General features: G+C 39.9%; 1 protein-coding gene across 6 annotated transcripts in view; it reads left to right on the top strand.

The window, feature by feature from the left end:
- The window catches only part of SDCCAG8 (SHH signaling and ciliogenesis regulator SDCCAG8), a 116,604-nt gene that overhangs the window by 88,232 nt on the left and 12,278 nt on the right, over positions 1–16,094 (top strand). For 2 of the 6 annotated variants that reach the window (XR_011327529.1, XR_011327528.1), the window contains one exon: positions 605–2,235. The exons of 3 other annotated variants lie outside the window; for them this stretch is intronic. The gene's annotated coding sequence lies outside the window, so the exon portion shown is untranslated. The remainder of the gene's footprint in view (positions 1–604; positions 2,236–16,094) is intronic. One more of the 6 variants, XR_011327527.1, reaches the window with a different exon arrangement.

Raw genomic sequence — 16,094 nt, 5'->3', positions numbered from 1 at the left:
TGTTTTTAGATCAGACAGAAGGTCCTGTATTTCCACTCTTTCCTTCTGCAGGTTAGTGTAAAGACAAAAGGAAAAGAAGTAATGGGTCAGAGGGGATCACACACTATCAGACAAAAAATCCATTAAGTAATATGGAATAAGAAAAACACTTCTTTAGGTACTCGATCTCTACATGTGGAAGGAGTGTTTCCTGATAAAAATGTTCTGAAGATTCCTGGATCTTCTGAAAAAAAAAAAATAATTTTTTTTCAATGTACACAGTGAACAAAAACCTCTGCTTGTTCAAAATTTTTCATGTAACTTACCTGTTTGCTCAGTTCCCTTGTGAGTTATATGATCAAAACCAAAAGCCAATACAATCTTTACAGTATATTATTACGTTTCACTTTATCTTAGCTGTTTGTGCTCCCACTTTCAACTGCCTCTATTTTGGCAAATTCTAGACTTACTTGTTGTTGTTATTATTAATGCTCAGACATTCTGATTAGGTATAATTTGCAAGCTCCACTATTTGAAAGTAATTTTTTTTAATAGCAACATGACATAAACCTAACAATACATTCCACCTATATGATACATAAATGTTTTTCTTCTTTTTGCCTAGGTTCTCCCAAGGTTCTCCTAAACAGAGAAATTGTAGCAACTTTTGTAAGTGCTTGCAGGACATCTATAACACAAAATTTCATTCAGCAATAGTACAGGTTGTTGGGTTTTTTTCTATTAACAGTGCATGTGCAAAGCTTACCTTATATTGTTGTGTTAAAATGTTTCCCTCTGAACTGTTCTTCTCCGAATTGTCTCTGGACCCAGCACTGCTCTGTTCCATTTGAGCCCCACCTGATGTACAGAAGCTACCCCAAACAAAGAGGTAAAATTAATTTTGGTAAAAAGCAGAACTGATTGGAGTCCTGATACTTAAATTTATTAGCAGAGCCCCCAGTTCCACTTCTGTTAAAGCAGTGTTGCAAGATAAATGAGTGATCTTTCCCATGCTGCTTTCCTTCCTTTTAATAATCAGTGGAACTTTGGTTGCTGGAAATGTCTGAATTCGTTCAGTCCCTTAAACACAACAGATAACTGTAGAACAGAATTGAAAATGAGGGTTACGTGAGACATTAGTGTTATTTGTGTGAAAATATCATCTTAAAAATTCTGTTCCACTAAAATTTATTCTCTCCTATTAAGCTAATTTCTATTCATATTTTCAAATAGCACATTTGGGGATTCTTTCCTTCGTAATCTTTATGGGAAGAAATTTTTTCCTAATACTTCAGTGGCCTTCTGCATCAGATTGGAGGGTTATGTTACAGTCAGTAATGTTTACATCAACAAATGTAAATTCAAATTAAATCTATTATTTAAATAGCATAATGGAAACACATGGTGCTTTGTAGTCATGTAATTAAAGAAGATCTGTGCCTCCAGGAGTTTATGATCTAAAGATCAAAACCAGTTCCACATGCAACAGACCTCTTCTAAATATCGATGTACAATTTGGGGATTTTGTCTTGCATCTACTTTACTCCTGAGCAGAGATTTTACCCAGGCCAGGCAGAGTTTGAGATGTAATGCATAAGTATTGTACTTGACACTTTGTGCAGGGGCAGTTAATTCTTAGCACAGAAAAGCTTGGTGTTTTGATGTCAAGATTTATACCTCGATTGTTTAACAATTACACTGTGAACTGAACTTTGTGGATGGTACTAGTTTAGTTAGGGGGAAAAAAATCAAATTCTCATCTTTAACAAGGAGTCTGACTAGCCATGCTTTTTTTTTTTTTTTTTCCAGTTGTGAAAGTAATTTTGTGCAAAATTGCATTTGAGTTAAATTATTCACTCATCCTGGGGCAATAGGCTGTATTCACTTTCCAGCTGAGCCAACTAAAAATATGGGAAACAGACCAGCCTAGTATTCCATTGTTGCCTTATATAATGTGGTGTTTTGGAAATGATGATGAAGGCAACCTGGATATTTCATGGATGAAATAGTAGATTCATAAACTGAAAGCTTTGCTTGCTATTTGTAATGGTGTTTTCTCCCTTCCTTTCAAAACTCTGTGCTCACAAATCAGAGATGTTGCTTTTATTTAAAAAGAAAAGAGGAGGACAAAGAAAAAGAAAAAAAAAATCCAGCCTCTTTATCCTTTGAAGAAATCTTTGCCTGAATTGCTGGCTGAGTTCCCTCAAAAGGCCTGGACTCCTTCAAAACTTGGAACCAAGTTCAGACCCCAACTAGGTAAGGTAGAGTACTTTGTTTAGTGTACTTTAAGTCTTAGTTTTCTCCCCACAATATGCTACAAAAGAGTCTGGGTGTAAACACGTAGGTTGTTATAGTTAAGTGTGATGGTTTGGGATTTCTTCCAATTATCATCCTAATTAGGACCCTGAATTAAAAAGAATTTTTCATTTCTTTTGGGCATGGGGAGCTAAATGAAGACCTGTCTGTGAACCCTGTGACTCATAGGTAGCTGCAAACCATTAAGGCCCTTTGTCACTGTAATGACTTAGCTGCAAAATAATTTAGCAGCTCTAAGAGGCAACTTTTGCCTTCAACCTCCTTTCCTGAGGATTTTCCCGAAGTTAAGGTAAGCTTGGACAACACCTCGCATGGTTGCAAGTTTTGTTCCTTATTCCAGTGCTTTTTTTTTCTCAGTTGATGCTGTTGCTTAGGATTGCACAGCTTGGAGGTGCTACTGTGTTTGGTTTTCCTCAGTTATTTAAATCCATAAAACACGAGTTCTGGTCATTTCCTGATGCTCTGAATGCTTTGAGTTCTGGAAGCTATCAGAGACTTCTGAGCATTTGAACTATGGCAGTTCTTCTCAAAGTGTTGTGTTTCAGTTTTACCCATGCTGTGGTACAGATCCTGACGTTGCTGGTTTCAGGTCATCTGTGTGCTGTGTGGAAATAATGCTGTACTGATCTCTTCTAAGATAAATCTTCTAACATCTTCTAAGATAAAGCTGTGACATGGTTGCATGTTACAAGTGGTAGGCATTAATGAATGTTGGCGCTTTTCTTCCAGGCCTCTCTGAGCAAAATTTTTGTACTTCAGATATTGGCTATACACTAATCAGGGTAAAGTAATAGATTTTCCCACAGTGAGCAATAGTACAGGTCCTACCTTCTGCATGTTTGCAGCTGGATTTCCTTTCTACTGCACTTCTTTTTTTAACGAAGCTGTAGCTTTCTGAGCAAAATAAGCCTTTGGGTCATATGGTACGTGGCTTCACACAAACTTTTTCTACGTGACAGGCTAACTTAGCAACCAAGATTTGTTTTCCACTTCGTCCTACTCATTGCTTTTGTCTTGTGCTGACATATTGGATTCTGTGCTGTACAAAAGGAAGCCCTAAATGCCAACTAGTGTAGCATTGTGCCTGAGACCTAGGTATTTGGATCTAGACTCAAATGAAGGACTTGTGCTCAAAAACATTCAGTACTTGGCAATCCCAAACACCAAATTTCTTTTGTAACAGTTGAATCAGTGGTAATCTCATGGTTCTAATGCAACACTGCAAGAAAAAAAATCCTTTATCAGCTGGGGTACCTTAATAATTTCAGTGTGCTTTGGGTGGAAGAATAAACAAGAAGAATAAGATTTCCTAAGAGGGTGTAGCATTGGTAGTCTTAAACAAACAACCCACCCCCCAAAAAACCCAAAACAACAACAAAACAAAAAAACCCAAACTACAGAGGTCCTATGAAAAGAGACAATAATTCTGACATCAGGCAGTTAAATAACGGACTCTGATGCGGGAAACTGTCCCAGATTCCAGCATTCCTTTCAGCTGACATTAGAAAACAAGGTAGACTTAGCATGAGAAATAGCGTCTTTATATGAAGAGATTGCTCTTGTTAGGCCCATATGTGAACCATATATCCAGATTCTCTCTACATCCGCTCACATGTCTCCCTGTCAGCATCTGAAGAGAGATCCCCAAATGTTCAAATGTACCTTTCAGATCAGAGTTTAATTTTAGAAGACTATCTTGGCTTATTAATTTTTATTATAACAGTGCTGTGATGGAGGAGATATCAGATTGCAAGTCAAATTTCAGAAGTCAAAATACTGCAAAGCTGTAGAAATAAATGCAAGCGCAGCTTGCAGTAATAGGTCACAATACTTGTATATGTAACATATATGTCATTATTGAATAAGTAATAATTCATCGGGGAGTGTATTGCTCATGTGCACTTTGTATGTTACAAACTGCAACATGGAGGCTGAATATTTCCATGCTCTATGTGTGTTGGATGAAGAAGGCAAAGTTTAAAAGCCCAAATAAGCTGACACTTGTAGAAATATGGAACTTAAGTACTGCAGAACATCTTGGACGTTTTTGCAATTTCTGTGTTTTCTCATATTTAATCTGTAAATGTTCTTTTCAATTTAATGACAAGCTTTAGAATATACAAGCAAAAGCCAAACTTGTTGCGCTGCTTAAAAAAAAAAAAAAAAAAAGGCAAAAAGCTTACTACTTGGGATCATTTAATGTACGTAAGCAAAGTAAGCTCTTAGGCAATTCAGAAGTATCACCCTGATTATTAAAATACGATTGAGTAATATGTAAGAGTTAGAATAATAAAAACTGATTACATAAGAATAGTTTGAATACCATGAAACTTGTAGAAGTGTTAATTAAAATCTTTCAGATACCTTATTGATTACTTAATTTCTCTGTAAGGTATATTTTCTTATCGTATCCTTAAAATTAAGTACATGAAGTAACCATCCAGAACTAGAAATGATACTAAAACAGGAGCTGCAAAATTAAAAATGCCAGCGTGAAGTATAGTAATTTTTCAGTGTAGTGGTTCTATGCTTTCTCTTTTGATAAAGGATATCTAAGGGCATTCGTGTGGTTATGAAGGAAGAAATTAATTCTCTTGCTAATATCCCCACTTTCCCATGTAGTCCTTTTCAAATTGAAGGGGTTTTGCTTTCAATTCCCCATTTCTCTTTGTCCCAAAAGAGTAAAAGCATTCAGTTATTTCTACAAATCACTGTAGAAATTCTATTGTTTCTACAAGTTACAAATGAAGTGCCCAATAAAACTGGGTAGATGATTTACAATTATTATATCAGACATTTCAGGTATACCTAGAATATGAATACGACAAGCTTTAATTTTTATAATCTTGATTATTCCATATAAGAAGACCTGTCTTTTCTTTAAAAGCTTTAAAAAACCTCACCCTATCCCTCCCAACTCCCAACCCCTCCCTACCCCCCCCCCCCCAAAAAAAACCAAAAAACACTTGGTTTGCATTCGTAGCTATGACCAAGATACGATAGTGGATTCTTCATCAGACCCAATCTTTTTCTTAAGTGGTCCAAACTGCAATCCAGTGAACTTTCAGTCAGAAATCCTTAAGGGTGAGCATGTATAAGAAGCAGTGCAATTACACTCTGCAGTCAAGGGAGAAGCTCTTGATGTACATCGCACGTTCATAATTTTCCATTCCTTGCCAAGAGAATAAAGTATATTATTTTTTTCTCAGCCTGCAAGCAATAAGAAAGCATGGAGCTTTTACATTATTTCTATAGTAGTCAGTTTGCAGTGGGTCTTGGCCAAGACTTCACACATGGTTTCTTTTCATTCACCTGTTCTGGGACAAGAAGATATAGCACATACACAAAGTTCATTTTCTCTCTCATACCTAAGTCTAGGGCCATACTTTTTGCCTAAACAGTAAATTTAAATTCTGAAATGCTTAATCCAATGCATGTTTCACATATGCAAAGGACCTCTGTTGGCAGCCTGTCTGTTTCTGAAATTCTGTTTCTGATGTTTGTATGGGGTTTTACTGAAGGGAAGGCAGTACTGGAACTTGCTGGTGAGGGACTGGGATGGGGCGAGAAAGCCTGTGTGACAGGTCTCCAAGCACGTCTTCTTCTGGAACTTCAGTCACAGCTGATGTTCAGAGACATGCCCAATGTGGTTATAGACGATCAGTTTTGACCTGATCAGTTCAGAAGACATCCTGCTCAGTTGATTATTGCTTTGCTACTCAAAGCAACCCAGTGGATAAAATAGGTATTTTTAGACCCATTAAGTGCTATTGAGCTTATTGAGAATCTTTCAGGAAAATGCAAAGACCCCTCCGTCTAGGAAAATAAAGGAAGTTAATGTGTACAATCAGGTGATCGAAAAAATTTTCTCTTATCTCCCGGAGTCCTCTAAGAAGATTGGGGCAGGTGGGCCAAGCCTGGGCATTAACACCTGAAATGAAAATTGATTAATGATCAGAAACATGTGCTAAACAAACAAGGGCTGAAAGAGATCCATCCAAGAGGTTGGGGAGGTTTTTTGTTGTTTGTTTGGGTTTTTTTTCTTTTTAACATAATTTCATCATTGTTAAGTTTTAAAGAGTATGCATAGAACTAATGGAAATCTTAATCAGTAGTTATTTATAAACATTTCTTGTTACTGTAAACACCCTCTATACAGTTCTTTATTTATTATAGCTGGTAAATCAAGCCCTATCAAATTTAAGCCGAGATAAATTGCTACATCATTGAATACATTGCCACATTTTACATTTTGGAATTCAAGTGTGTTTTGAACTTGTCATCTTCTTCTTAAGGAAAAGAGGGAAAAAATGGAATTATGGGAGGATAATTATGGGAGGAGAAAGTGGCTTTTTAATTTTGTTTTTATATAAAACTATCCAAAGCAATGTTGATGAAATCTTAAATAGCCTTGAGACAGAGAGGAGGGGAAAGGAAAGTACTAGCCATAAACAAACAGCTTAGAAACCTGGTGTTGTGTCCTCAAAAGTGCTGGTTTGAACCAAAGCCTCAACACTGGTCTGCTCGTTCTGTTAGGCTAGGACACAGTCTCCTCATCATTTGTTTAGGAACTCTGCTAAATAGCTGAGGGAAAAACCACTTTGTACATTATCTAGTCAAACACAACCATTCCCATATCGTAAGGAAAGCTGTTTTTGTGAAGGCAGAGGAAGGTTCTGTGCTCATTGCAATGGAGAGTTGATGTGGGGAGACTATTTGGAGCAAATGCATGTCTAGTTTCTATTCTTCTTGAAAAATGCTAGAGCATACACATGTGCTTCACGGTCCTTATGCTACATACTGCTTCTCTCTGCACAGATAATCACACGAACAATACATGTGAGCAGCATTTGAGGTAGAGCTGTTATCTTTTATCTCTTTGATGTCTTATTTTACTGATGCATGGAAAGTTGAACGAGGAAATAGTGTTTTTGAACAAAAGGTGCTACAAATCCTCAGCAGACAGAATTGCAAAATTGTGCCGTCTGTCCTTACACATTTCCCTCTCTGCCTGTCCTTCGTTAACCGAGATGGTTATTCATCACAGAGCGGTCGATGAGAGTTTTATAGGAGCATTTATTTGTAATTTCTATGTTCTAGGTCTTTTTTTTTTTTTTTTTTTAATTTCAGGCTCCAAAGTGTATATTTTCTTTTCTGTTATAGTCAATTATGTCATAAATGGTCAAATGATAACTCATCACAAACAAAATTATTTTTGCAGCCTGTCTTCCTAGCGTCTGGATTCTAAAGAGACAACCTGGATGCCTGCATGCCAGTGCAACCAGGATTTCAACAGTGTCAATAATCTTTGCTCATGACACCAAAAAAATCAGTGTGTCAGTGTATTCCTGCAGAGTCATTAGCATACAGACTCACTCTGCTTGCTTAACAAAGCATGGTTTGGTGTATTATAGTTTCCTAGTCTGCTTGTCTGTTTCACCTCTGACAAAAGCAGAGAGAAAATTCAGTCCCTTCTTCAGTGGCACACTAATGCAGGAAATAAATCTTCGGGCATAAGGTCTGAAATGGCAGTCATTTAAATAATTCAGATGCAGCAATCATTTTGCCCACGTGCCTTTCATTTCTTTGTTTTGTTTCTCTGTATTTCTCAAATCACTGAGAGACAAACGATCTTCAGTGACAATCTATATTTTTAAAATATCTAGAGCTAAATAATCCCTGTCCTCTTTAAATGCAGTTTAACTGGTTACATGTTAAATAATTATTTGCTCTCTCTTTTGTGGTGTGGAGGGGGGAGTTGGAGGGGAGAAGTAACATACAAGCAGATGTGCTGCTAGATCTACAGGCTTCTGCCAACCATATGGCATCTTAAAGAAAGATGGTTGGAGCGTCTGGATTAGCAAAGAGTCGGGATGGAAAGCCATGTGTCGTGTTGGTACAGGCAGTTGTTTTAGCTCTCTGTAAAAGGCTTCAGGAGATTGTGTAATGGAACAAATGGTACTGCAAGCCTAGTAACAGCCTTACCGCTGCTGGAGAGGCAATTGGCCCCCAGGCGGGTACTGCTTCATCCTTGCTTGTTGGTTTTTTGTGAAGGATTTTTAGATCGTTATTCTGTGTTCTTCTTTCAAAATATGGGAAACTTGGGAGATCTAATTTTGAACTTTATACTTGAAAGAGAGCTATTGTGTGGTTAGGATTTTTTCACACTCTCATTTTTTATAGTGAAAACATACAGTTTCCCTGTCTTTGAAATGAGAAGCTCGTGCCCTTCTGCAAATTTCCTGCATCCTTCGTGAACAGTTTGAGACACCAATTCATTGAATTTGTAGCCGATGCCCAGATTTTGGGGGAAAACTGCTCTCTCTGGGATTTGCTTAGTTAAAAACAGGATTGGGGCTATTGTGCTTGTGGCTATAATGTACCAGCTTGGCATTCGTATTCTGTTTGACAAGTTGCTCTTTATGCAAACAAGGGGCCTGCTCCTATTAAAGGCAAAATTCCTTTTGTTTTTAGCAACACAGGATTGGGCTCTTGGTGGGGTTTTGTGTGCTTTACAGGAGTCTCTGTAGTTCACATTACAGCTCATGGGAGTTATTCTGGATCAGGATGAAAGCTTTTGTGTCCAGATCTGTAACAGAAATAGGTTTTAGTCGTTTCTGTACTGTCACACAATAGAACTCTAGATTCCTCTGTATGTCTCAACAAAATCAGGCCTCTTGGTACACCTGTAAATGCAGTTTTATCTCCCTGATACTATTTGTTTCAAAGGAAATAAAAAACCTGATGTTGCAGTAAAGGAGTTCAATAAAATTAGGATTATTTTATTTGAAGAGACTTTAAGTACATTATGATCCCATATCACAATTTTTATGTAAGGAGATAACATGAGGGATGCCCAAATATTCATTCATAGGTAAATACTTGCTGAGCAGCTAACGTTATGGTTTCAGAGACATTAGAAACAAGCCATTAACTGCAGAACCATCTTCCTTATTGCAGATCTTTGCTGAAAAATAGACTATCTTAAACTGAGACAAATGCTGCTCTAATATAGCCTAAATTCACAGTAATTTAAAAGTAAAAGTACAATTACTGCTCTTTTTAGTTTTTTTTCTTACTCTCCAGAAGGCTCCTTATCTGGAGCTTAGGAAACAGCGGTCCTCAGCTTAATCTGCAGTTTAGTTACAGCAGCGCACGCTTTTTCCTGAGCTGCCTGCACGCCCCCCTGCTCAAGCCTGCATATGTTGCTCAACACTGATCAAAAGTAGCCCCCCTGGGAGGGAGGCTTGGGTTTGTTTTGTCGGCCTGTTCATTACCTCGCCTGAGCCGAGGCTGAGCCAGGTGTGAGGTGGACAGTTGTCCACCAGGAGCGGTGCCAAGACCACCAGCATCTCTCTGGAAGGCTCTTGCGGTGGCTGTTGAGGAGGAGTGGAGTCAGACCAGTGAGCCCCAGTGGGGACCTCGGGCTCTCTCAGGACGTGTGCTGAGCTTTCACAGTCTTTCAGAAACCCAGGCCGTTTTGTGCTGAGCTTTCACAGTCTTTCAGAAACCCAGGCCGTTTTCCGCGCCGTGTTAGCGAGTGAGTTCACCAACGTTGTGGCGCACATTATCAAAAGTGTGTGTTTCATTCAGAAATGTGCATTTCTCTGTGCAGGTGTTCCTATAGTGCATTTTGAGTAATGGTGGATTTGTGCTGCAGCAGCAGTATCAGAGGTTACGAAGTCTATAGAGATAAGTAATTGATTGATAGTAGGTGGATCTCTAGCTTCTGATTCTGCATATGTGTTTGTCTTCTGTATCCCTACTTAGAAGAAGAAAAACCATGGTTGTATTTTTAAACAAAGAGACACAGCTTTGTTTTCTTAATTTACTACTAGTGATTTCAGGCACTTAATTTTAATTGTCCAACTACTTATGTGAGTGAGAATGTTCAGCTGCCAAAAGCACATCAAGACTTCTGAGCTTTCTTGTTTAAACATTTGTTTCATAAAACTGTTACCGTTGCTTACCACTGAAAGACTAGAACATGGGGAAGTAATAGAGAAAAGCCCGATTTACCTAACAAAACTAAGCAAGGCGTTTTGATGTAATCTAGGGGAGAAAGTACTCTTCTTTTCTTGTAGTCACATTGAAGATGTGTCAAGAAAATGAGTAACATATTTATTTCAACTGGTAGCAAAGAAAAGACTGATAGTTTTGCTTGAATTTTTTACAATAATTAAAATATGGTGGAAACAGAAGAGTCTGTGCATGCACATGCACAGTTGTGGACAGAATGAATTCTTCTGCTGTAAAGTGCCGATAGCCTTACCATGGTGGGATGCCTGTGCTGGGTCCAGTGACTGGTATGCTGACTGGCATGCTGAGCCGTGATATGGGAGAGCCAAGCTGGAGCCACCTTTGTGCTCATTTTGCATGGTACTCCCAACAGCCCTGGGCTGCTATTCCAGAGACACTAGAGCAGCTATTCTCATCCACAAGCTAAGCTGCTGCGACCAGAAAGGCATAATTGACCCTTCCCACTGGCTGTGATCTGGGTGTGTTGATACTCATCTCCAAACTGCCTTGTTGCAGTTGTACTCCTTATTGTGGAGGGGTTAATAGTTATTCTGAAGATAACTGTAATGATATTTGCCTCTAAAGCAGGAATAAAATTCCTCTATTTCATCGCAATGATTGAGTTCAGCCTTTAGGCTCGATGCAGTAAATTCAGAGCACAATTGGACTAATATATATACATCATGAAATAGCAACTCTCTTACAGAGAGTGTAATACTGTCTATAATGTACTAATACATTTTTAAGATGTATTTTCTGTGAAATGCTTCCCTGCTTTCCTTCAGTGCTTCTAAGCAACTGCAGTTTTCGCTAACTTTGCATGCAAATTCACTGTTTTTAATGTAGTCCAAAACAAAACACCCAAGTGGCCTCTGTATTCACAACAGCTGAGCTCCATGAAGGTGGGCTCACAATACCGCTCAGTTCCTCTAGCTTTATTCATTTTCTGGAAAACTTCTGGTTTCTCAGGATGAAACTCCATTCCTCTCAGCCTTTCTCAATGCAAAAATCTTTCTCTGTAACCCTCACCCCCGCCCCTACATTTGGTCTTCCATGTTACATTCCCCCCAGCTGGTGTTTCCTTGATGCTGTGACCCTCCCTTCAGCCTCTGCAGAACTGGTTTATGCCATACCGAGGGACCTGGGAAGATTGGGGCTGGTCCCAAGTGGGTACAGCCCTGGTCCGAAGTGCTTTGTTGCGTGACAGCAGCAGCTCCCTGTGAGGTGGGAGCATGCTTGCTTGGGCCGACCAGCACTAAACAGAGAAAGAGAGGCTGAAGCCCCCTCAGGCCCCTTGGGTATATCCACGCGTATCTGAGCACAGCTCTTCCCTACGTCTCATGCGCATCCTAGGCTCCTCTGCCCCCCTTCACCTGCTTCCCAGCCATTTCTCTAGATCCTCACTCAATATGTCCCCCCCATTCTCATTTTTATTCCTTAGGCAGAGTAAGTTTGGAAAATAGATGTGGTAGAGCTGTATTTGAAGGGGAGTACGCTAGGCTTGAGGTAAGTTCACAAATGGAAGCAATCTGGTCTGTGTGGAGAGAGCAATGGGGCCTTGTATGGAAAACATCTATCCGAATATGCTGCACAGAAAAATTATCTCTGTCGCCAGTTTAAAGTCACATTCCTCCTTTTGTGTGTCACAAGCATAAAACTACACTCCATACAAATCCTACATCTATCATTACTTTCACTGTGATTTATGAAAACCACAATAACCCTGTGTGAACCCTGAAAATAAGCAAATGTGTATCACCTGCCAGAGCTTACAGGCAAAATCACTTGTTTGAAATGAACTGGAAAGAGGGGCATATTTGCACCTCTGGTGTGGAAAATAAGGGTGATGGGGTTTAAGCAAAGGAACTAATGAGTGATGCCTACGTAGACATTTAACACTTTGTATTTGATATTTTTATAGCTTATTTTCATAGTGGTCGAACTATACGGTATAGCTGCCTTGTTGTTTATGCTGAAGAACGTTTTGAAGGACTATGGTGTATAGTTATTAAACTGGGAAGGCTCCCTTGCAGATAACCAGATCAGGATTGTACCCGGCACTATTGAGCTCCCATTTGCAAGGTCACTAGTGAGAAATATTTTACCTTTCAAACACAGGTGCTAATAGCTATAAACAGAAGCTTTATGCTCTGTAATACAGAGCCTCCAGTCCTTGCTTGGTTGCAGCTAGAGTCTGGGCTTAGTGAGGACAGCAGGCCTGAACTCAAAGCTGTTCTGTTAGTCTGTAATTGCAACTGCCTGAAACAACTGAAGCAGTTGTAGCTCAGCTGCACTACCCTTTCTAGCGGTAGTATTTTTTTAATTAAGACAATGTCTGACAAAGTAAATTAACAGAAGCTGATGCTTTTAGCAGGTTTTTTTTGCTTCAAATGCCTGATGTCAGCTTGGGCCACATGTACATTCTGCACATGCCATGGGATAGAAAAAGTGAAGCCTTCTTTTTCAATTCTCTGCTGCCTGCCCAAACACCACATGTACTGTCTGTTACATGTCGCTTCTGATGAGGTTCATGCTGGGAATTTCTTTTTAAAGGCAAAGTGTTTCTGAAGGAAAGAGTTCAGATTGGGCAGATTGCATTAAAAAATTCTCAGTGTCTCTGACTTGAATATAGCGATTGTTTTGTGTGGACACCAACTAGCAGTCTGTAAAGGTTCAAGTTTGTCTGGTAGTGAAAGAAATAAGAAGAATCAGAGTAAGCAGTGGGGAAAATGGAGCCCACATTTATAAAAAGTAAGCCAATGACAAAAACTGTTGTTACTAGTAAAACAAGTTCAGGAAGAAATATTTAAGTAATGCACATGTGTACCTTGTGGAATGATCCTTATAAACATGAGGGGGGCACTTTTGAAATCTTGATAAGATGAACATCTCTTAACATTATCAAGACTCTGTTTCCTGATGGAGAAATTTTGCAAAATCTGTTCTGTCCAGCATATAACAAAATCAGAGGTGAATATATTAAAAAAAGAAAAAAGAATTGGAGTCTGACTATAATGTTACAGGATTATAATGATTTTACATCTGCTGCGAGCCCTGCCTCCTTTTTTTTCCCCCAAGGTATTTTACAGCACTCAATTAATAGTCAGCCTAAACGGTTTTGAGAATTGTTTTATTAAACATTTTTCAGCAATAGGCAGAAAATAGCAACCAGAACTATTTTTGTCTAGAGCAAACCTGATCCAGAGTTCTTATTCTTATTATAGATTGTATTATTTTGAATTCCTTCAAAGGAGGAAAAGCCTCTCTTCAGCCTAGGGATTCAGACAGAAATAGACATTAGTGAAGCTTTCACCCGTATCTTTTCCGGCCTGCCATCCATTATCTTTCATTGTTTCCTTCCTGTCCAAACCCAGGAGGGCTAAAAGTGGCCATCATATTGGCTAAGCCCAGCTGCTACACCCCCTTACTAAAGAGCAGGCTGATAATGTTCTCTCTTCAGCACGTTAGACATGAGCTATTAGAAGCCCAGGAATAGATCCAGGCTCAGGTTTCCTACATGATCGATTTGTTTAACTTGTTGGGCCAGCTGTAGAAGTGAAGATATACTCTAATAGTCAGTAATGACATCTGAAACAAAGGGGAAGCTACTGTTCCTAAGTAAACTTTTAATTAAACCCTATTTGTAATTGTTATCATGGCATGTGAAGATTGTTATCTTCTTGGAGAAGATGTAATATAGGCACTTCTTTAAAATATGTTGAAAAATCAAAAGTGCCTTTAGTAAAAGGGAATTTAGAGGTTACCTATACACATTTTTAAAAAAAACAACCAAGATTACATCATAGAGAACCACCTGGGTCAAGGGTTTCGTGGTGAAATGTGGGCATTTTCTTCTTCAGTGTCCAATTCCAAACTGTGCAAGGGATATTAACCTCTAGTTCCCATCTGTTAACATAAGTTGGATGAGTTTGTTCTGCCTGTAGTGCAGGCAAGTGCTTACCTTACTAAGCTAGAAGTGGTATAGATTGCACTCTTTCTCTGCCTGAACGAATGATAATCTGGGCCTTTCCTGTGGCAACAGAATTTTGATAGGGATTTCAGAGAGTGGGAAATGCCACAGAAACTTGTTTTAATGTGCCCTAACTTGTCTCCTTGTGTCCTATTAGAATTCAGGACTTCCAGTGCAGCGTGACAGAGGTAAGGAGGCTCTTTCACTGTCCTTAGCAACTACTCGCTTAGGCTTTTTTTTTTTTGCTTTTTTTTTGCTTTTTTGTGGTTTTTTTTTTCTCTTATGCTTTTTTATCTTTCATTAACATAGGAAAGGTGGATCATAGTGGTTTGCTTTTGAAGCTAAAAGGGAGAATGGAGTTCAGTTAAAGGATGGGTAGTATAGATGCTCCCTTTATTTTGGGAGCTTATGGGGACTTCTCCGAGATGCTCATCAATCAAGGTTGTCTCAAGGTCCTTATCTGTGGCTCAAGATTTTAAGTAAATAGCAATTTAGGACACTAGTGAAACTTTGTTGAGTAATTTGCTCTTTGTCTGCATTTCCAAATTTATAGACTCTTATTTAGTTACCTCAAAATTTACTGTGTGAATTTGTCGATGCTGCAAACCACAATGAAGATGCAGGTTGCTCATACGAAAACTAATTTTACTACTGGTTTCAATGTCCTAGTTGTCTACAGAGCCGATTCAAGATATAAAGAGGTGGTGAATATAATTTTTTCTGCCCTAACGAAAAAGGCAACATCACTTCTGCTATGAAAAGGGGAGACAGAAAAGTAGCAGGGTTGAGGTGGAAAGCAGAGGCGACCGGTGCTGCCGTCCCTGCAAGCGGGGTGGGGAGTGACAGCAGCTGGGGCAGTTGTGGCTGCAGAAACAAGCTCACCAGTAAGCACCGGCCGCACAGCTTAAGTCTTTGCACGGCAGCAAGTCTGGCTTTCCAAGACCTTCACGTAGGCAAAGCAAGCCCGATCATTAATTTGTATATAGCAGGACGTTACCTGAGGTGGTGCCTGCTCTATCTGTGTCAGGAACTAGCTGTGGTCGCCAGGGTTTGTATTTAAGGTTGTGTGATGCTTCTTTGTTTTAAGGTGCTGCTGCAAGTCTTTGTGATTTCATTAGGCTTGCCAAGAACTGTGGTTTGGGCTGGAACTGCTCAGCAGGGTCGTGGCGAGTAATTGCCTCGGGAAGAGCTCGGCGGGGCCGACGAGGGGGGCGGCAGTGGAGGCGCGAAGGAGTTGCACAGAAAACCTTCGCCCTGGCATTTCCTAACCCTCGGCTAGTTGAGTGCACAAACTGAACGTCCTTCAGTGGGCTGTAATACAACTATCCGTTAAGTACCACCACTTAAACGCTTCCTCTCACGAGGGCGAATTTGTAGGATGTCGTGAAAAAACTGGTAAAAGCAGGTAGAAGCTTACTGAGGGAAAGGTTGCCGGGTTTTGCTTTCTTTTCTAACCGGCTCGCTCCCTGTTTTTGTAACAAGCTTGTTCTTAAACCTGCGTTTGCTTTGAAAATTCAGCGCGTTAAAAACATCCGAGATTTGCAAACGGCCGATTACCGAACGTGGCGCTGCCTCCGCCTTGGGGCAGAGCCCCCTCCGGCTGCGTCCCCGCGGCCTGGCGGGGGTCTGCAACGTCGCCCTCGACCTTCCTTCCCCCCTGTGACCAGACCAGCAGCAGCCTCCGATGGCTGCGCCCGCCGGCAGGCAAAAGAGCGATGCGAGAGCAACCGTAGAGGAACCGGGGGAGCGTTCCTCTGACGGCGGTTTGCAGCGCGGGAGCGCGTCCGCCTCCTCCCGGCTTTCGGGGGCT

The sequence above is a fragment of the Haliaeetus albicilla genome, chromosome 13 (genome assembly GCF_947461875.1).
Source record: "Haliaeetus albicilla chromosome 13, bHalAlb1.1, whole genome shotgun sequence".
Lineage (NCBI taxonomy): Eukaryota > Metazoa > Chordata > Aves > Accipitriformes > Accipitridae > Haliaeetus > Haliaeetus albicilla.
The sequence above is the reverse complement of the archived record's forward strand: the minus strand, read 5'-3'. Positions and strand labels throughout refer to the sequence as shown.